The sequence below is a fragment of the Temnothorax curvispinosus genome, unplaced genomic scaffold (assembly GCF_003070985.1).
Source record: "Temnothorax curvispinosus isolate PA1 unplaced genomic scaffold, ASM307098v1 QBEX01000632.1, whole genome shotgun sequence".
In the NCBI taxonomy this organism is placed as follows: domain Eukaryota; kingdom Metazoa; phylum Arthropoda; class Insecta; order Hymenoptera; family Formicidae; genus Temnothorax; species Temnothorax curvispinosus.
Genome location: NW_020210412.1, coordinates 223,130 through 245,754, shown reverse-complemented (window position 1 = coordinate 245,754; position 22,625 = coordinate 223,130). Strand labels below are relative to the sequence as shown.

Sequence of the window (22,625 nt, the reverse complement as noted above, 5' to 3'; positions counted from 1 at the left end):
CAAACTTTATTGTGCGGTCTATGATGTAGTCCGACTCCCAGCATGAAACATTCTTGCCTTTTCGAATCGCATCATAAACTTGCCTCACAATGAAAACGTATAATGCAATCCAGTATACCTGAAGTTAGAAAGCCTTTTGTGCAAACAATAGTTTAAAAAGAACGCGATAAAAATTTGTTTCTTTTATAACACTGATACAAACGAACGCAAAAATTTTATTTGCTGAATTTAATAATGCATTTTATTTTGTAATATGTAGATATTGTAAAATAAAAAAAAAATATGTACGAGAGATAAATTGATCAAATTACTTTTTTATTATGCAAATACTATAACTCAATATGCTTAATAAAGATATCGCTTCTTTTTATCGTCATTTGATAATTTGTTTTCTTTGAAGAAATGATTATTACAAATATATTAGGTGAGATGTATGTATTATATTTTATACAAAAAAATTAAATCTTTTTACGGTATGTTTAAAGTAATAAACAAATTCCTATCTCAGGAATATTGTATACCTACAAAATGATTATAATATATTTTTCTAAAAGTTATTAAATGAATACAGAATACAAATGGACCGTCTGTATGGCAGCTACAATATTACGGTTGTACCTACTTTATTTTGTCCGATACTATAGAGAGGTGGTGGTGGTAACTGTCACCGAAGACAATTTATGTTAATGACTGTTCGTAACCGAGGAGAGCCGAGGTCGCTCGACAGAACAGTCTGCAGGTCGCCGTAGCAGCGGTCGGACACGAAGCTCTTTGCTCGACTTTCGAATCCTCCCCACTCCCAACCCTGAATTCACCACCTTGTCGCGTCCTGACTGTTCCATCCCTACGATGGCGACGCCCAGCGTCGATTTGTGCGCATTTTCATCCCCTGCTCGGAGATTCGTTCTCCTATGGACGCCTGTGCGCTTATCGAATGAAAATCGTTTTGTGCTAAATCAGTGTATTGACGTAAAATTAGTGCCTTGTTGAGGATATTTTTACGAGCAATTATTGGTAAGTTTCCATTTTCGTCTCTTTTGTTGTTGTTAAAATCTATTCATTGTTATTCTCTGTGAGAGAAGCAGCCCAATTTTAACGACGTAGTAAACTAAAGGACCTCTCGAAAGTCGGTCTTAAAATCCATATAAAAGATATGGTACGTTTTGATTCTCTTATGAAGATGTAATGCCAGCTTAACTAGCACCGAAGGAGACAGAAAAGATTTTGATATATACGTATCATATCGGTATTCCACATGTTCTTGATACTGTCTATTTTTGTTGAACGAGAAAATGGCTACATAGGCGCGGAAAAATAATTTGCTAGTCCACGAAATTACACAAATCCTAGATAACAATTAATAATGTTATTTGCTTGATGCATTTCTTCCAAATTCTGTAAAAAAAGTCTCTTCTGTTTTACATATTTATATTGTTAATACGTAAAGTATATGAAATTTATTATTGTGTGTTTACGAAGAAAATGCAATATCAAGCAGATTTATTATGTACTTTCACTTCAAATTAGTAAAAAAACATCAATTTCGTTCATCATAAAATATTTACAATGAAAACAATTCATGCATATCTTCTTTAAATAACGGTAGTAAGTATAGAATCCTCTTGTTTAAATTGAATAATCTTAACTCATTCATGTGTGACAGATTAATGTGCTATTCAAAGCATACAATGTTGTGTTAATCACACAGTACTCGTGTCTTTCTATTAGATAATATTATCTAATAGATAATCTTAATATATTATCAGAAAATAATTCTCTATTTAATTAAACGTTTCATAAGAGAAACGAAACGCAATTATTCCATCAGTCTTTCCTTAGAGTTTAATTATAATCGAAAGAGATTATGAAAGAAATCTGATATGAATTTAGTTTTTTTTTTATATGTGACATCTTCAGACGATCGCTTTGATGTATTTTAAACTGGAAAAAATAGGTATCATTAGTAAATAATACCTATCAATAGCCGACGAAATACACTCCAGCACATATAAGGTACCGACGACGCGGTGGCGCCGACGGTGGCGAATTTCGTGATTCCCATATAGCCTCTCGCAATCTGGCGGGATGCCGATCGATTTGCACAGTGTTCCTCACCCGCAACACGGTTCCGTTTCAGTTCATTTCGTAGCTCGCAATGATAGTATATATACGTACGTATAAATGCACGATAAAAATTACCACAGATCGGCGTAGACTTTCATTCGAAATTTACAACGGGTCAGTGTACAAATTTTGTCTAATTTTCGCGAATAAACAAGTTTACTGTATAAAATCAGTGGAATTAATTATAACTATATAGTCTAAGCGTATAAAGAAAAAGAACTACTTTGCACGTTACTGTCTGTTTTGTTTAGTTTGTTTAGATTCTGTGCACTGCGTGCAAACGCTTAAAATCTATCTCGTAGAACATCAGTGAATTATTGATTCAATTGCAGTTTTTGATACTCTGCAATATTCGTAGTACAGACATAGACTTAATTCCTTGATTATTTTAATGAATATTAATTCACATATCAATTTAATAAATATATTTAACCTTTAGAAGATCGCATGACATTATAACGTCTCGACGTCAATATTACATTTTGCATCTGATTATATGTTAAACATGTTTTCCTAGAGCAAAATTTTGGTGATTTAAAAAAAATATCTTTGCAGTCCTTTTAAAGATTAAGAATTGTTTGATATGCTAGTTGTTAATTAAAAAATCTGAAAAAGATAGCAAAATTCCTTTTATGTATCTATAAACGAAACGTTAACGTACAGATATTGCGTTTGCAATTTTTTGCGGAATACATGTCTGTAAATGCACCACTGTCTTTCATAGTTCTCTTCAAAAGCATGTAAAATTTGAAGCAAGCATGTGTGCACAAGAATAAACCGGCTGTGAATCCAATCAAGGACTTACGACGTCCACATTCCACATCTAACCTTCCAATCTCTAAACTTGTTGAGTATCTTACAAAAAATGTTTATCTCCAGAATAGTAATTTTATATCTTCTAATAATTTTTAAGCAACTGTTAAAGCACACGTATTCAAGTATAAAATATGTGCCATGGTTACAGATTGAGAGATTAACTTCTTGATAAGTTGAAATCTAGATTTCAGTCTCTATTTTTTTTAATTTGTGAGAAAAGCAAATTAAAAAAATAAACAATATTTTTAGAGATATAAGATAATATATATCGAGAGAAAAAGAGAAGGTATATGTGTGTGTGTTTGTGCGACCATCAAGCGGCACGTGAATGAACAAGAGGTAGCGTGACACGACAAAGCGTTAAGTGATCGATGTCCGTCTTGTGAGAAGTATGGCCACCGTGATTGCCATATATTTAATGGGGATGTTACCGCCAAACAACCAAACAGCACGTGTCAGGCACGCGTATTGGTCTCTTATTATCCTTATCTTACGTTTTCAAAAACAATTTTGTAATGATATATAATTAAACTTACATTAGAATCAATGACAATAGTTATATAACTTGAGACATGCAAGTAAAGAAACTATTTTAAAATCTGATATAATCTTTAAAATAACGTATTAAGATTCATTGTTGACAATTTAAGAGACAAAATTACTTGATATATATACATTGTATAATTTTCCACTATAAGCCTCTATTAACGTTCCATCCAATTTTATAACTCTTAGTACGATTAAATTAAGGCACCGGTATCATAAATTAACACATTTCCGCAAGAAATGATGTCATGCTGTGCATGGGAGATACAACAAGGTCTTGTTAATCTTTTTACAAGCGACCACGCAGTCAACTCCATCCTCTCAAGCCATTATATCGGTATCATTTCGGTGTGTCTACCGCGTAATCATGCGTAAATTTATATATATATATATATATGATAAATGACTAATGAGTAATCTGCGGTTTGCATATCGGATATAAATTTAATATATTAAATAACATATTCTCTTTCTAATCATTATTAATCACCGGACATTATACATATATTTGTCATTTTATTACGAATTAAAAATTCGATTAGTTTTAATATTCTCCCAAAAATGTATACCCAAGTTGACTCATAAGAGTTATTTAAAATTTCTTTCTAGGGAACAGCTCTGCTCTCCTGACATTTTTCTTTTTTCGGTATCGGAGCAGGTATCACGGTCCGTTGTAGGTAATAGGTCTCGGATAATGGCGACCTATTTGACCTTCGGTTTCGTAGCCAGCCTGCTGCGTACCCATTTCCAACTTCTTTGAAGTTCGTGTCTTCGAGATCCTATACAACTTGTGCACGCGTTGGATTTTTCCTCTAATCTTATTCCCATATTATATATGATAATATTTTATCTTGATTATTTCGTGATCATGATTATATTAAAATCTTTTAGAATTCTAATGTCAAAAAATATTTAATATTTTCTGCATCAATAAAATGCATGTATCACATATCGTAATTATGAATTACTGTTATTAATTACAACGATTTCTATCAAATACAAGAGACAAATAATCCTGATTTGATTTATATATTGCTATCTATTTGTTTTACGATAAACTACTAAAATTTATTAATTCACATTACATAATGCAGAATAAATACTGCTATAATTGGAAGTCCCCGTTTTAATTATAATCTTATAGTAATTATGGCTTTCAAAAGAATGATATTTATTGCATTAATTAAAAATTGTTTTTATTCTTTGACTTAACTGTATCGAGTTGCCCTGATAAAGACCCGCTATTGTAGGTGGATTCGCTTATTATCGTGGCACAAAAGCCGCGTGAGTTCCTTACGGATGCTGCAAGCCCTCACGTGGATTTCATTTCAGGACCGCATAAAATGGTGCTGAAGGGGGACAAGGGGGGAGCGGAACGAAGGGGAAGAAACACGAGGGGAGAAGAATGGAGTTGTGGAACGGCCAGGGGAGCGAGAGGGAAGGGAAAGATGCCGGCTGGCAAGCAGATGGTTGCCCCGTTTATTGGTTTATTCGTTGGTTCAGCCATGACGTTCTGTCCGGCCATGAAACAAGCCGGAGATTCTCCTTGTGTTAGAGAGTATCAAGCAACGAGGCTACAACTGCTCTTCCCATTAAAACGCATCCGCGAGCTACTTACCCGGGTAGTATGTAAGTATAATCGTCAGCTTAAACAATAGGAAATCTAACTTACTATAACGTAAAGACTGATGTGATTAGTCTCGATAATAAACTCACGTGGAAGATATTTACTATTGCATTCGTTCATTTATATAATCTGTTTTATCTATTTGTTTTTACAACATTTGTAATCAAGAACGCGATATTTTACATCGATTTTTATTATTTTGCAGATTTTTCGATACTTCTCCCGCATCTGATATCGTTCCTGTCATGATGAATTTATATATTATGAATCTATAAATTTCTATAAATTCTATATGTAAGTATAATGAAAGAATCTTTAAAATCGGTATTTGTTACAAGAACATGTTATTTTGTTTTACCAATTACAGTTCACAAAAGCAATATTATGTTAATAAGTATTTCTTCACGCATTACATTTGCTGGCATCACGCATGTGCAATATTTTATTATAAAGATAATTTAACATGAAGCTTATGCGCGCTTGTATATTCGACAGAAAAGTAATCAGTTGATTGTACTTGTTAATTATAAACTTTCAATGTAAAAAAAAATATTTTTTTCTTATAATTTATGCAATTTATTTTATAATAAATTGCATAAATTTTTAATATGTATAATATGTTCTTAAAAACTATCTGACCGATTCAAAGCATAATTCATTTGAAAGTTGGTTAGAAAATTTATGGCATCCTACAGTTTTTAGATCGAAAATTATGCACGATAGCAAAGGAATAATAGCGGTTTTGGTGGGGTGTAAATGTGCGTGTTATATAGATGATATTCAGTAATGGCGTCCTGGGGGCGGACGAAATGCTCGGGTCGATAGAAGGAAGGCTGCTTGCCTACGAAACTCAAATACGCTCTCGACTTATTGACGATGATCATCCCCACTTACAATGGACTTTTCTGTGGCTTATCCCCAGGGACGTAATCATCACGACTCAATATATAATCGATTATACCCCAGAAAAAGTAAGTATATGCAATTTTAAACGTTAAATTTGTTTGATAAAGAATTTTTGAAAAAAAGAGAAAATAAACAGTTTCAAGAAAATTATAAAAGAGTAAACTAACAGTTTTTAGCTAGGGAATTTTAGTATTCATGTATTACGTCATGTGTCGGTAAGGTCAGTCGCAGAATACTATAAAGTATAAACACATCATTAGTGACAATCTATTTATAAAGAAGTCTAAAATCAAAAAAATTAAAAAAAAATTTTTAGAGATTTTAGAAATATTATATAATTGCACATGTTGCTATTTAATTACAAATTTAATTTACTGTACTAAAATTTAAGAATATTGACGAGATCGATAAGACAGACCTATTATGTAAATCCCATCTACAATAGAATTTTGTTCTTGATGTAATATCCGATTTAATATAGTAATTTAAATATATTAAATATATATTTGTATTAAGACAATGTTAAACAAAGAAATTGTATCTTTAAAATGCGATAATATTAATTTTCTTTTGAAATTTGTATTTCTATTAATCTATTCTTTCGACATTTTATACCTGAGACTGCTTAATAATACTTGATCCTTAAAGAAGATACAACCAGTAGCTAAATTCGCTGTTATAAGCTGAAGGGTGAAACATTTTGAGTAAGTCAGATATTTTCAAATCTCTTAATCCGGATTAGGGCCCGAAAATCGTCTTTTGAAAGGATTAATATCATCAACCAATTTTACTGAGATACCTAATATATCTCTAGGAAGTCAACACCTTTCAGTTTTCTTGACATAGGAAGACAAATTTATCTAAATATTGTGACATTTCCTTTATAATATGCTTTTTATCTCGCGTCTCTTGCTACATAAATATAATATAAGGTACAATATTTTTACTTTCCTATTATAGAATAATCTCAAAATATATAATATATATCTTTTAAAAATTGTATTATCCTTGTAAATATTGATAATGTTGATATGTATCTATAATGTTATGTTATATATTTTTATATAATATTTTCTTTTTTCATTAATTGCATGTGAACAACCAGCGTATGCGACATGACCAAGTAACCTGGAAATGAAAGGTACGTCGACACGCGTACAGGAATAAAAGAAGCTGTACCGCTAAGAAGACGAAGAAGAAGAAGGAGGAGAAGAAGAAAACCAAGGAGAACGCGACCTTGCTACATTCAGCTGTGTCATCCTTGAGCCGTTAACGCTCAGGTGGTTTCGATCCCAGGGACGAGCATCAATCATCATTGGTAGTGCAGGTGTAATGTGATCATTGTCACTGAGATAACCCAGTACGATATTCACTTACGAAGCGTGTCAAGTGACATAACAGAGTTTATCTATAACAGCGTATCTAAATATTAAAAGAAATGGCTACAATATTTGCCCCTTGATAGCGTACAATTTGCTGAGTCTTTGAGCAAGAGATATTACGTACAACGTGCAACGATATGCGTACATATTACAAATATTATATGCAAATTTGAAATTATATATACCTACTTGTATGCTATCAATTAATTTACGTACTTAATATCAATATCTAATATATTTGTAAAATGCTCCTTGCAAAGTTTCTTTTCACAAAAAATACATCATGATTATAATTAAACAGTAATAAAATTAATGTTATGTCTTTATAAAATTTTATAACAAAATATAAAATAAAAATACGTAAAGTATTGCATAATAATAATACGTAAGAAATGACAACGACAATACTAGCACTACTAAAATGAAGTGACAAATATTACAAAAACAGTGCATTTCTTCCTCACACGTTAACCGAATAATTTCAGAAACTAATTCACATAAAAAAGAATCGAGTATGTATAATATTTAAAAAATTAATTTTAATTAAAAAAAGTATATTGTGTCTCATATAGCGTTAAATGTGTCTAATTTTGCTAACTTGATATTTTTGACGACGATATTTTTTGAAGTTTACGCAGAGTTTGCGCTAAAAGCAGGCTCTGCCTCGCTTTCTTGAGGCGTGACTCGGCATAACCAAGCTATTTCCGTATGACTGTGCATTTCGTGAGCCTGTGAGCGTTAATTCGAAATTAACTATATTCTATAACTTCAACGATATTCATTCTTAGAAACGCAAACACCGCTAACGCAGAACAGATTGCTGAGAAAAATGTGCGTGCATATTTATAAACGATTGCATTATAAGACGCATTGATAGAACACATAATACATTCCTAACGGAACTAAAGCCTTTATAGTAATATTGATATTATAGCGTGTTATAAAAGTTAAAATAGAAATGAATAAAGTTGCGCAAAATTGTATTTACAATTTAAAAAATTTAAAACAATGATGTTTATAATTCACGAATTAATATTGAGCCGATGCGGCGATCGAGATGCAGAGAGATATGTGCTGCTCTAATGAGCCGAAGATCCAAGTTTAAATTCGACCAAAAATCATTTTTATTCGATCACCACCTGATCCTTCAGGTTGGGAGTTGTACATAGGGCTAACAACCACCCTACCACAAAAAAACCATTCTTGTAAAGAATTTAGTAAAAAAAAAACCGGACAGAGAGAGAGAGAGCCTATACGAAATAGCTGAATGAAAAAAAATTGCTAATAAACCTATACAAGAGCGCTATAAAACCGGATATACGACACATATTTGAACATTGAGCAGAAGGTCTGCCCAATGTTCAAATTTGTCTTATTTATTAATTCTGTGTTTTACAATTAAAATATTGAAATTGATATTAATAGGAAAATATTTTCAGGTTCCTAATGGTATCTGCGAAGTCTACTGAAGATCACATACTGGGCGGACAAAGAAGTTAAGACCGGCACGTATACATTAAGTATTTTTAATATATAAGAAAATAAACGATAGATAACGATGTGCCGTACAAGAAAGCCCAGTTAATGCTCTACATCTACCCTGTAGATCCGAATTTGTTTGATAAGAGGCGACAAATTCGGTTCTAGAGAGGTTTGTGTGGTGCATACAAAGCAACGGTGATCTTTGAAAGAGCTAAAAAATATCGATTAAAATTATATTTATAAATCTAAAAAAAAAATTGTTATTAACTTAGCATTGTATATTTAAATACTGAACACAGTTTCGATAGATTTTATTGCGATAAATATTATCAATGTCATCAATATGTTCTCAAAATTTTTGTCTCCACGTATAGTAAATATAATATACATGAAGCATGAAGTCTAATTTTATGACTAGAACGGAATTCATAATATAAAATCAATTAAAAATTATGGGAACGTTATAATTGTATATTCGTGTGTGGAGTTTAGATATGTGTTACGTGACTATATAATTATACAGTTACAATTAGGTAGAGATACTTTTGAATTCACTCATGCGTATTATGGACGAATTATTAATAGCGACGGAAAAATAACAAATGTAAAAAATAATTAATGAACGTCATTACGCCCATGGACTTGGTTGTATGCATGTTGGCGCACTGTCGATGATGAACTGCTACGTCTAGCGTGACCTGTTGCACATAAGTTCACTCACACATCGTATTAAATTGTACATTCTCCTCGTCCTTTATACAGGTAGATTCAAATTCTACTTATAATTAATATTAGAATAGAGTAAAATATTTGTATAATATTCAAAGCTTAGATTTGGAAATAACTAATTTTACAAAAGTGTCTTGAAAGCACATTACTCAACAAGATTCATGATGACTAGGCGCTAAGAACTAGTAAATTATTTTTAAATATTTTTCTTCTATATTATTTTTGTCACTTCTATATATCACTCATAATATTCTCTCTCTATATTTTTTTTAGCCCTATATATCAATAAGGTAATTTTTTAATAGAAATATTACCTTTTAATTTTGTTTGACACATGCAATAGATATACATATAGAAACGCATGTTATTCGAATTCCAATGTTCTATGTTAAAAATGATTTAAATATTACAGTTGATAACTGTAAAGGCAGTAACTGAAAACCATACTGAAGTATTTCAAAAGTTTTATTTTTAATAAAGATTTAAATAAAAAGAAAAAAGAGAGAGAGAGAGAGAGAGAGTGAGTGAGTGAGTGAGTGAGTTATACACATTACTATATAATTTCAACTACGTAATCTTCTGTGATAAACATGCCATAAATATCATTTAATATTCTAATCTAAAGTATGACACGATTTTCTTTTATACTTTTGTATCACATAATTTTACCATCTTGTATCTTTGCAACGATTATTCATTGAATAGACATCACATGCGGATGCACGATTTCTTGAATCTTTCTGTAAAGGCTGAAGCAAATCCATTAATCTCTGATCGTGTTCATATTAAAATGACATGCCAGTCGTTACGCAACTACTCATAAGTGCTAATGAAGTGCATACACAGGTGTAATTACCAATCGAGTGGACTGCCCACTTTTCACTCCTAGCATAATCTAGTGGATAAAAAAAAGAGTGTTTCATAATAACACGACGAGGAAAAACGCTACCGCCTCACGTAAATCAGCGATTCCCAACTGATAGTTCTCGGCAAGTATGCATTAAATAAAATTTCTCCAAGTGTCATAGAGATCCTTAAGTTCTTGCAATAGTAAATAGTATATATACTTTTTTAAAACTGAAACTAATGTTTTTAGTTTTTTCAATAACTTCCACAATAAAAATACAAAAAAATATTCATAATTCAAACAAAACTCGAAATCCTTCGTATATAGAAAGATATATCTAGAAATTGATTAATTAAAATTTTACTAAACAGGTAAATTTAAATAATTAGTCAACAAAATGATTAAATGCTATAAAACAACTAATGTTATAAAAATATCATGCATCTGTATGTATAGTTTTATTTTAAAATATGTTATTATGTTTAATTTTTTATTTTAATATCTGTGTACGTGTGTTTATTTTAGAAAAGTAGATAAAAAGACATAAATAATATATAAGATATGTAAAGATCGTTTGTAAAAGGATTCAAAGGCACACAAAAGTATGCAAAATGCACAGAAAATCCATATATTAAGATTAATTGTAGAATCATAATTGACTTTCTACGAAACGAGTTTCTTGTTACTTAAATCACATTAAATATTTTATTGATATAAATAAATACTTTTTAATATGTAATTTAATTTAAATGTGTCAATTATTAAACATGCGATAGTTATATTATGATATAAAGTAATTATGTTAATAATATAAGGTAATTGATTTGTAATTTATCATAGATATTTTCACAGCTTATCGCAATCAATTATTTTATTAACTGCTTGATTATAAATTAATATTTAATCAAGTGGCTTGTGCGTATGTATTTATATAAAAATATCATTTTCAAACTTCGTAAGTCAACGAACAGAAGATAATAACTCAATTATAATACAACAAAATAATAGTAACTATTAAAATTTCATCATGTTCAACGAATTCAATTGTATGTAACAAATCATTTACACAACTAAGAAATATTCTATTAAACGTTGTTTTGATAACTTCTACTTCGGATTTACTAATAACGTGATGTACGTGGAGTTGATGTGAAAGATCCAATCACGCTTACATATTCTTCCCGGTGCAGGAAGCATCGGTATCAGTATACTTAACTATGTGAGGCATACCCTGCACCGGGAGTTATCGCCACGAACATCGGATCGCGATGTTCGCCGGACATTCACGTCACCGGACTCGCCATTCTGGTTCGAGTAGCGGAGTGCCGGATTCGGATGGAGACAAACGGCTGCACGGCGTAGATACGGTTGGACGCGTTTACGTACGTTTCTAGGGATCTCACGCGGAGTCTCGTCTCGAGTCTAAATCCACATTCGAATGTGCGAGAAAACATAGCAAGATTAATGATTTTGTGTGACACGGAGGGAGAGGGTGCGCAGACCGCCAGCCAGCCAGCCTGCCTGCCTGCTTGCCTGCCTTGCCTGCCTGCCTGCCTGATCGTTCGCCGACGGCGGCAGCGGCGGCGACGGCGACGGCGACGATGACGGCGACGGTAGCTGCGGCTGCGGCAGGGAGGACCGCGAGAAAACTGCGGCAATGTGAGCTTTGCCACTTTTCTCACAGCACATTGTCCGTATATCTCCGTCACGCGGCAGCAAGCCGCGGCTTACGAAACTATTGACCCGATTCCATAGATTCCGTACCACTTTAAGCGACGTCCCTCGATTGATCGGACAGTAAACGGAGGGAAAAGGGTTGATCGGTCGGGAAAGTGAAAATATATCTGGTATGATCTGTTCTTATCTCGTTTCGTGTAAAAGAACGATTAGTTTTTATTTCGTACGAGAGAAAGCCCGCACTGTTCTCCGCGCATACGTAATATTCAATTTACGACGACGAGATAATCGTTTCCAGGCGATATACTGATTAAGATAACGCGAGTGCAGGAACCGTTTTCGCGTTCGCTCAAAACGTCAGATATATATCGTCGGGAGTAATTACCAATTTCATCAGCTGGAGGAAGCCAGAGCTATCGATTACACGAATAAGAACAAGAAAACGCCAGAGGAAACAATATCTTCGTCGCTTTTTGCAATATGCTAATTATGTCAATTATGAGTTATATCTATCCCTCCTCGGCTTCTAACGCGCGGTTATCTGATTAGTTTTCGTAAATTACATCGTTCCATATTTTCTTCGAAGTAGTGATTGATGAATTCTAGCCGATTAACATTCCAGCTTGACATGAGGCATTCATTAGCTGCCGGGATTGTGCGATGTATAAAAATAAGACCCTTTAACTTGTATTAGCAATAGATCGAATGCGTTTTCTCTTTGATATAATCAAAAAATATTTATACTCCTTAGCAATTGCATTGTTTTACTCAATATTCCTTTCTTTAATACACTAATTGTAAGTTAATGTTCTAATCCTAGAACTCTCGGAATCTTGACACCGAAAGGGTGACATGGACACATAGTAGATGTCAGATGTACTTAAGTATCTTCAAGTCGGGTTTTAACGGAATCAGAATGGAGAGATGTGGAAGGGGTTAAATTAAACGAGTCCTTTGCACAAACAATGCAAACGGGGGTATTCGCCCGGACGAATTCATGTCTCTATATGACTGATGAGATCTCTTCAATCACGAGGGGGTCTTTGACGGTGCTTCAAACATCGCTGTATCTCAGGAAATGAAAAAAAGATATTAGGTATGCATAGGCACGTTCGATCCATTTCATATTAACCGTCATTCAATTTAATATTCACGCGCGAAATTACAAACGGTCAGATCGTCCAAGTGAACACGCCGACTGTTCCATATTAATATTCCGTATCACCGATTTTGCTATAATCTTGTTCATGACTCTCGTCGAAGCTGTCAGATTAATACAAGGTACAAGAACTCGTTCCACAAGGGAGAATTATTGACGACATGGTAAATAATAAATTCGAGATACCCCTGCATCGTGAAATCACGAATGGTATACGTTTGAGTGGCAGTTATTTGAACCCGATATTACAAAATTGTGAGGTTGGCACGTCCATCAATTTAAAATTGTGATCTAGAAGGTATAACGAATCTGTGGTCGATAAGACGCGCCGTGGCATAGGTCTACTCTGGTAGACGGAGAAGAGGAAGGCAGCCTTTGATGCCTCTGGCCTTCGGTCCAGTCGTGCATCTTGTATCGGACGCGGACAGAAAGAGGTCGGCATAGATCTGACGCCCGCGATGAGCGCCGCTGCAGTATAATATTAATGATGACTCGCTCGCCCCTTGGAAGAGAGGCTGTCTACGTGGTCTGTCCTGCAATGTCCTTTTTCTTCAGGCACGGATGCACTTTCTTCATAATCGGTTTATGCACGTACTTCATCTATTAATTTGTCTGGCGCTGTGATAAACTTCCAACTTGTGCTCAAGAATCTCAAGATTTTTCTTTTCCATATGTATGCGCTCCCGGATTTTATTAATTATCTTTTAACATAACTAGTTAATCGAATACCTCGGTTATATCTTCTGTGTATATCATCTGTCAAATTGTATTTCCGATTTCATTAAGCCGATATACAAGATTACTCGCTGCTTGAAGTTTCTCGCGAATATATTATATTATTTTGCAAATTATTTATATAATTTATATAATGTATTTTTTATTTCAAAATTTTACATATTTAATATTTTTTATTGCCGTATATATACGTATGTATATACAGAATTTTCACTTTAATATAAAATATATATAATTTTAAAAACTAATTTATATATATATATTATATATATCTATATATATATATAATTCTTTATATATATACATATAATAGTTTTTAAATTAAACTCTTTATACCCTATAAATACCTATCAATTTCAAAGGCTTGTTATTATAAAAGTCACATTTTCTACGTAATTTTTAATAAAATAGTTTATTTTTTGAGTTCTTAGGATGATTCTTTAGCAATATGGCGGAAGAACGTATAGTAACCTGAAGAACACAGACGGTATCAGACAGTAAAGCATAACCCGCGAGGAAAGATGGCTGTGGCCCTGACCACCTGCTGCCTCTTTGATTCCGCCGCTAGAATCTCATTTAACCGTGTAATCCCAATGTTCATTGACGATGGATCGCCCCGTCTGCCGAGCATTGTAGGTGTACTAAAACATTATACGTCGTCTAATACATCATCGATCGAAAATAAAGAGTAGATCGGCAATATACGCTGTTACCAATATTGGAACATCCGGTTGGACAAAAAAACAATCCGTACAGCATTGTGCGTACGTATGAGCATGTATGTGTGTACGTGTATGTTGTATCGCATGCGTAATGAGAGAAAGAATAAAAGCAATATTTAAGAATGTTTTTAAGATATACTAATATATGATTATTGTCAGGCTCATTAAAAATATATCTTATTTGTCATGGTGCTCCAAATATTCGCAATTGATATGATCATATCTTTCTTTGTCTTTAAAAATTGCAATTAAGGACGTTCACCAATCCTTATACTAGAGAAAATCGATTTTCTATAGATTTTTCTTAAAATTATAAATATACGTTAATTTAGGTGTGCTTTATGCGTGGTATTAATTTCAGTACCTCTTGCGGTATAAAAATCGAGATACTGAGCCTCAAAGTTTCAACTTTTACTAAATTTTTGTACACCTAAATTAACGTATTCACAGTTTCAAGAAAATCTATAGAATTTCGATTTTCTCTAGTATAAGAACCGATGAACATCCTTAATGCAGTATTGTTTTTTTTCTTTTTTTTTCAAGATAACATGCTTTTATTCACTATATTGCGGTGCTAGCACAATTAAAAAAATATACTTAGTGAGCTAGTAAAAAGATTAAAGCGATGATTAGCTGCTCAATACAAACAGTACGCTCACTAATTAATAAACAAAAGATATATATCGAAACGTTCGAGATGATGAGTGTTATCAAGTATGGTAAATTGCGTAAATCGTAATCCTCAATTTTCGTGTGAGACAGTGATTTAGCTTTTCCGACTACCGACAATGAATAGACACTGATTGTTTGCGCCGTGTCACGGTTTTAGAGTTGCGTTTAATTCAATTTGTGAGTGACTTACGGTGCCTGCCCTTAGTCATCGTGCAGCGCGCGCTTTATAGTCGGCTTCTTCTCTGCGTCTCCACAGAGAACCACTACTATGAGTAGTGGAATAAGAAGCTTCTTACTTTGCTCAGATCGACATTGCTATCAGTACTGTGCAAGAATGAACATCATCAAATGAATAGTGTGCAAATAGCCAAGTTATATAGCGTTATTTCGTACTAGCTGGTGACCAATCAGTTTGATATAATTCGAATAAATTCCAATCTGTCTTTCTTTTTCGCCATTTAAATATACTTTCTTCGTCTTAATGTAAATAAGTGTAAATGAACGCAAGGTTTTATTTATGGGTAGAAGATAAGTAAGAAAGAATTGGACCACCCAGAGATACATAAGCGTGTTTATCGCCACTCTGAGCTATTTGTTTATAAACGCAAGTCGCAGGGGAGTAACCGAGAAGAAGCCAAAAAGAAATAAAGAATTATTGTTGAGGCTTTGCCTTGCATCTTAGCCGCCGCGGAAAGGCAAATGATTGGTATCACAATAAGACGTGTCGACTGAGGATGCCGCTCATCAAGTGAATCAGCAGCAAATAGTAGCGGGCTAATAAGTGCTATTATTCCGTCGCCGTGACGGTTATACGCACGTGATACTAGGCACGTAAATACGGAAGAAGAGAGGAAGAAATGAGAAGGAGGTACTGTTACGTCGATACGGACGAAAGAGAGAGAAAGTTACTGTTAGGCGCTGAACTCCCTCGTCCAGCCGCCGATGACCAAGCATATTCGCGCCCAAGTCTAGACTCGGGCAGACCGCTGGTCATGCAACAGTCCAGGTTGCCCTGAACCACGGTTGAATGGCTATCCACGCACATTGCCAGCATTGCCAGCTTTGGCTGTCCAGTTTCGCTGTGCGGCATTTGCGACTTTTCACCACGGAGCTCGAATATAACTAGTGTTATTAATATCTATCTATATACCATTATGCCCAATCGAATAATGAATTTCGTTCGGCAAGTCTGATATCATCAGACTCGGCAATAAGACTCACTATAAACATGATATCGTAGTGTTGATGTGAGGTGTTACAGATTTGATGCAATCTTATACAAGAGTGTTCGAAACGGCCAACTACCATATTGTTCCGAGTACAAGAATATGCGGAATAATAATGCCGATGTTGGAATGCCCTTTATATGTTGGAAAATAAAAGAAAATTTGCGATGACCTCAACGGAAAAATTTTCTTGATATTATTCCTTTGTGCCCATATTGAACGAGCATGTGTGTGGCAAGCGCGTTATACGGCTCTACGTGATTCTACGGTAGCCAGATCACCCGGCATTATCTCGACTATTCGCACAGAGCCGCGTAATAGCGGAGATACGAATAGAAGGAAGGAGACGTGGAGTCGCTGGTGACCATTTCTCGAGAGTTGCCAGCAGAAGAGATGAGGACGAGAAACGGAGGAGACAAGGACAGAGATCTAGATGGAAAGGAAAGAAATAAAGAAAAGAGGAAAGAAATGAAAGGCTGTCAGAGCTACGGAGAGCAAAGTAAGAGAGAGAAGAGCAAAGGATGCGATTGCAGAAAAGAAGCGAGAAAACGGGAAGACGAGAGCGAGACGGAGGTCTAGGAGGGTATTAGCCGGTCTGAAGGGTGGATGCGAAGAAAGAGAGTTCCCTCTTTCTTATATATTTTTTCTTGTATTCTCCAACGTTCCTTGGGAAAAGTTTGTTGTTTGAAGCAGCGCTCTGCCTCTCACCGATCATTAATCATGCCGAGTTTTGGTTTGACTAGCAGCAGCGTCGGCATGGCTCTCTTTCTCCCTCTCTCTCTCCTCTCTTTCCCTCTCCCCCTCTCCCCTTTTCTCCCTCTTGCTCCTCTTGTATTCTCTCTCCCTGTTCCTCCTTCGTCTCTGATGTGCACTCTGCTCCCCTTCCCCCTTTCACTCCCGGTTCGTTCCTGTTACGTCGCGTTCCTTGAGCCAACCTCGAAGCTTTCTGGGGGAAAGAAAGAGGGTTGCTGGCTAAGCGGCGGTGGGGTTGGCTCGCTTCTACCCCTCATCCCAGTCCCCTAATCTGCTTCCATCTTGCTCGATCCCACTGTACACCCCTTTGCAGAAGAAGAGGGGTCGCTATACGGGAATATCATAGAAGGGTGCCACCATAGAAAAGGAAAACCCTCGTATTTCGTACTTTTCTTAGCCCCTTAAAAGCACTGTACGCCAACTGGGGCCATTTCTTTCTGCGCTTTCTACGAAGGCTTTCTTCGTAATAATAGATTGTAAATCCTTTAATCCTACGCGGCATTTCACGTACTCCACGTTTATCGTGACTGCCATCGTAATGTCTGTTACATTGCTATCATCACATATCTGCACATCAAGCAACAACGAAAGTTGTTTTATAATGCGCGGCGGTAGGGTTTATTCTCATTCAGTGAAGAATTAAATACGGTTTGCAGGAATAATTTGATCGATTGTCATCGCGAACAAGTGAAGTTTAATTAGAAATAAAACGCGCTTTAATCCTGAATCATATTTAGCTATTTAACACCGCGTTTGGGTGGAGATATCGAGATCGGAGGAAGAACGAGGTGAAGCCATACCTGTGGATCGGTACCTCGAAAGTTACGGGGTCCCGCTGCAGTTGATTAACGATGTGAGCGTCCAGGTCGAGGTGGGTGGCGCATGCCTTTGTGACAGCACAGCCGCTCCTCCGCTCCTCGACATCGCCACCGTTGCTATCACGGATTATTATAACTCGTACGTTTCATCTGCCTTCTTCATCGGCTGTTCGGTAGACATCGAAATGGTCACCGGTTATCGTCACGTTCATTTATCTACGTGGTGGTTCGAAACTTAACTTTGTACTCTCTGAGAGTGAATAATAAATATACATACCAAACAACTTTCGTAATTTTTTAAAAAACAATATTATTTTTAAGCTATACGTATTTTTAAATGCAAGAATTTAGTAAGTTTATTATTAAGAGTTTTAAGAGCAATCAGCTTTCAAGCGTTTAAACTTAAGTATTTTAGAATTTTGTATATCATTGCGATAACATAGCGATAATTTTAGGTATATTGTTATGTATGTATTATGTATGTATTAGTGTTAGGCGAATAGCTCAAATTATTTTAGTTTTCGAATATCCCGATATGCGAAAGAGAAAAATAAAGGAATAATCCAAATATTCGAAATTATCCGAATAATTCGTCCGTGAATATTGAATGAAACAGAAATCAGTCTAACTTATGCAGTAATTATCGTTAATAAGCCGAAAAGTAAACGTTTTGATTATTTTTCATAAATTTCTTATTCTTACGTTTAAAACGATTTTATAGCTTTCTCGAATATATGGATTTTATAGAATTTTATTCGAATATTCGAATAACGGATTATTACGAATATTGTATGACGTCTCATTATTCGGATATCCAGATAGTCCTAGCAGTATAGTATATATGTGTGTATCAATTATCACAATCAAACTTTCATATATATTTGATATAAATCGTATGGTATATCTTGTATAAAATTACATCCAATAACTACATCGGTGGCATTCTTTCCATGTTATCAGTGCATTGCAAATGTTTGCAGTGAATATTATTCATTGCATTGCAAATGCATAACAATGAGGAATAGAGTTAATTAATTTACATGAAACGTATAAAAAAATTGTGTTGTATAAATTAATAGTGCATTTTTTATAAATAATCATTTAGTGGAAAAAAGCGTAATACGCGTACATAGCTACGTTACTTTATATATAATAAAAGCTTTCATTTGCATGTATATGTTTTACTAGTGCAAAGATATTTATTAATAGAAATTAAAGCGATTACTACATAAATTACTTTAAATCAATAACTGGTTTTATATTATATAAAACAAACATTCTAATTATTATAAATAACATAATTTAATTCAAATAATAAAAGTAAATAATATAAAACTTATATAATTATTGCATTACAAATCTCATTTTATATAATATTACGTTACAAACATGGTGGTCTATCACTGGAAACAACCAGGCGGAATCCATTTTGCGAAATGAGTTAGGTCCAGCAAGAGGAGAGAAAAGAAGGAAGGCGGGTAAAAAGGATAAGGGTCGATCTGACGAGGGTACCTACCCTATATTGGCAGGCGTGGCTGCGGGCTGCAGGGTGCAAGAGGGTTTTGAGGGATCGCTGATTGGTTCTCTCCAGCGGGATCGACTGAGAGAGAGAACGCGAAACCTCGTGAACATGGGATCTATAGGGCTGAAATGTCGAAGGAGACGAAAGCATATGACCCCTTCTCTCTTTTATCCATTTAAAAAAGGGGTACAATTCCCTTATTCACGTAGTATAGTCCTTTAATAGAATGCACATATATGCGCGAATGCTTTTGAGCGAATGCTTTTGATATTGTCCGGAATACGATTTTCTTCGATCCAAATGTAAATTAAATAATGTTATGTACATAAAATTTGATTTAATTCTTTTTATTATATATTTTAGTTTTTTTAAAAGCTGTCAATATTACTTATGCAATTTTGGAAATTTTTATGACTCATTCTGTTGTACTTTTGAGATTCTTTTTTAACAGGAATCAAAATAATCTTTTGTAACAAAAAAATCAAGCAAGATATAAATGTCTAATGTTGTTCTATGGTTTTGGTATAAAGTGCAAGTAACAAATTTAAAGATTAATTGGGTTAGTTTAAATATAAATTATCGTCAAATATGAATGATTTTAAGCAAGGACCAAAATTTTTGCTCTGGTAAAGAAAAATATTACATTCTATTATAAGTTGCGAATAATGAAAAAAATATTTTTCTATATTTTTTTATATCCCATACTTTTCTTTTTTATCATTATAGCCTGAAGGATGAAGAAAAGAAAAAAAGGAGCGATGGAAAATGTTCGCTTTTGATAACGTCATTTGGTGTCGGGTCTGCGAGTGAACTTGGGTATGAGGGACACCAAAGTTTTCTGGGTGACGGCGGCTGGAGAGTGACTGGCGCGATTGCAAGCCTCTAGATAGGTGATTGATTCACTTTGAATGATTAAAGAACGCCGAAAAAGGGCAGAAAAGTGGGGGCGAGCATACATTCGATAGACTCATCAAACTTTCAGGGAAAATATTAAAGTTTTCTCTGAATAAAGCAAAGTGAATGGAACATCGTAATTATTCATTTCAAGAAATTGAACTTTTGAATTAAACAGTTTTGTGTGCTTTCTTGCATCACATATCCATCTCTCATACCTTTTAGAAATTAATTGTTTATTTTATATCTTCCAAACACCACTTTTGTTACACTGTAAAGAAAAATTTGTTATATTATATAGTAAAAAAGACTGATAAAATATCTTATAACAAACCCATTATTCTAACAACACAATTTTTTAATATTTTAAAGATTGTTTTTTCTTTCTTTCTAAAATAGGAGAAATTTCACGCGCATGTGAAAAATATACGTTTCCTAGATTTGTATTTTTAATATATTTAAATGTGTTTTTCATCTAATTGGTATATTTGACTACATGTTTCCAGAAAAATCAAATTATCCATAGGATATCCATACAATCCATTTCGGGCATGAAATGGACATAAATAGGTATCGTGCTGTCTGGGTAAAGAAGAAATTTGAGACTAATGTACAATTGAATATAGACCACACCTTGCTTTTAACATGACTTTGACATTCTACTAATTTTTCTTCAGAAAAGAAAACTAAGCATATAAGAAAGTAAAATTTCCAATACTTATTGTGAGATAGTATTATATTGTAGGAAACTATAATGAAATAGAACGAGTCAGTTATTATTTTGCATTAGTCGCTAGCCAACATACTGCGAATAAAGGGTTCGGCATTTTTTGTTGTCAAAGTTAAAATGATTGATTGTTGTCAAAAGCATTGATTAATGTCCGAAATGCTTTCTTCCTTTCTTCTTATGAAGAATGCCTTTTTAGAAATGCAAAAATTTTAGAGGCGGGTCGATTTTGCAGGCAAAAAAGACAAAGCATTGAGTAAATTTTAGAAAAATATCTCAAAACAAGGTAAAAGCATGAATATTTGCTTTTACCCTTTAGCGCAGCATGGTATTCTAAACCGAATATCTCTTCCTAAACAGATTATAAAATATATAAATATGTAAAGCGATCAAGTTTGTTTTAATAAGCAGATGTTTATTATTCAAATTTTAATATCAAATGTTTTGACACTACGTTTTAATGTAATTTTTTATTAAAACCAATTAAATTAAAACAAAATTTGCCAGACAAAATGCTATCTCTTTACCGTTCTTCAAGCATTTATCAACCATACAAATTAAATTTTTTTAAATTTTCAATATTAAATAATTCCATGCCTTATTAAAATAATAGCTATTATGCGAATTATTTTCTGAGATCGGATTTGATAGTCTTTGGACACACTGTATGACAATAATAAATATAAGATGCAGTGCGATAGTATCAATCAATACGGTAAAGAACTTCATCACAAAAATAATGCGCATCGTAACAAACTCGCTGAATATCAAGGTTCATTGATCGAATATATATAAGAATGTAGGTCCGGTATGTCGATTGACACATTGCATCAAGAATGGTAAGATTGCAAGACGCACAATCGGGTTGTTGAGAATTTTCTTATGCAGTTGGGAAGCGAAGTTGAGGTAAGATAAAGGTCGATAGGAGTATCAAAAGGGGAATGAAAGATAGCGGTACTGCTTGCGGAGGGTTATTGTGCGTCCATCGGTTACGGCTCATCAGCTGCTGTAACTCCTATCTTCGCCTCTCGTAAGAAGGATCGAAGGTCCCAAGGCGCCAACTTCATCCTATTTCGCCTTTGTCACGTTTCTTGCCACTTTTCACGCTGACCGCGGCTATTCTATTCCATCCTGTCTAGATTTCGTGATTTGTCATAAATCTTTAAATTACTGCTAAATAGCACAAATCGTTCGTCTCGTGAGCTTTTTTGATACGTAGCTGAGATAGACGGTCCCTTGTGACTTGTTTGAAAGGATAATC

At 34.2% G+C, this 22,625-nt stretch overlaps 1 long non-coding RNA gene across 1 annotated transcript; it reads left to right on the top strand.

Moving 5' to 3' along the window:
• The first annotated feature begins 747 nt into the window (after positions 1 to 747).
• On the top strand, positions 748 to 5,445 carry LOC112456534. The gene is made up of 3 exons (XR_003040981.1): positions 748 to 1,014; positions 4,819 to 5,115; positions 5,319 to 5,445. It is a non-coding gene; the product is annotated as an uncharacterized LOC112456534 (long non-coding RNA).
• Positions 5,446 to 22,625: the final 17,180 nt, after the last annotated feature.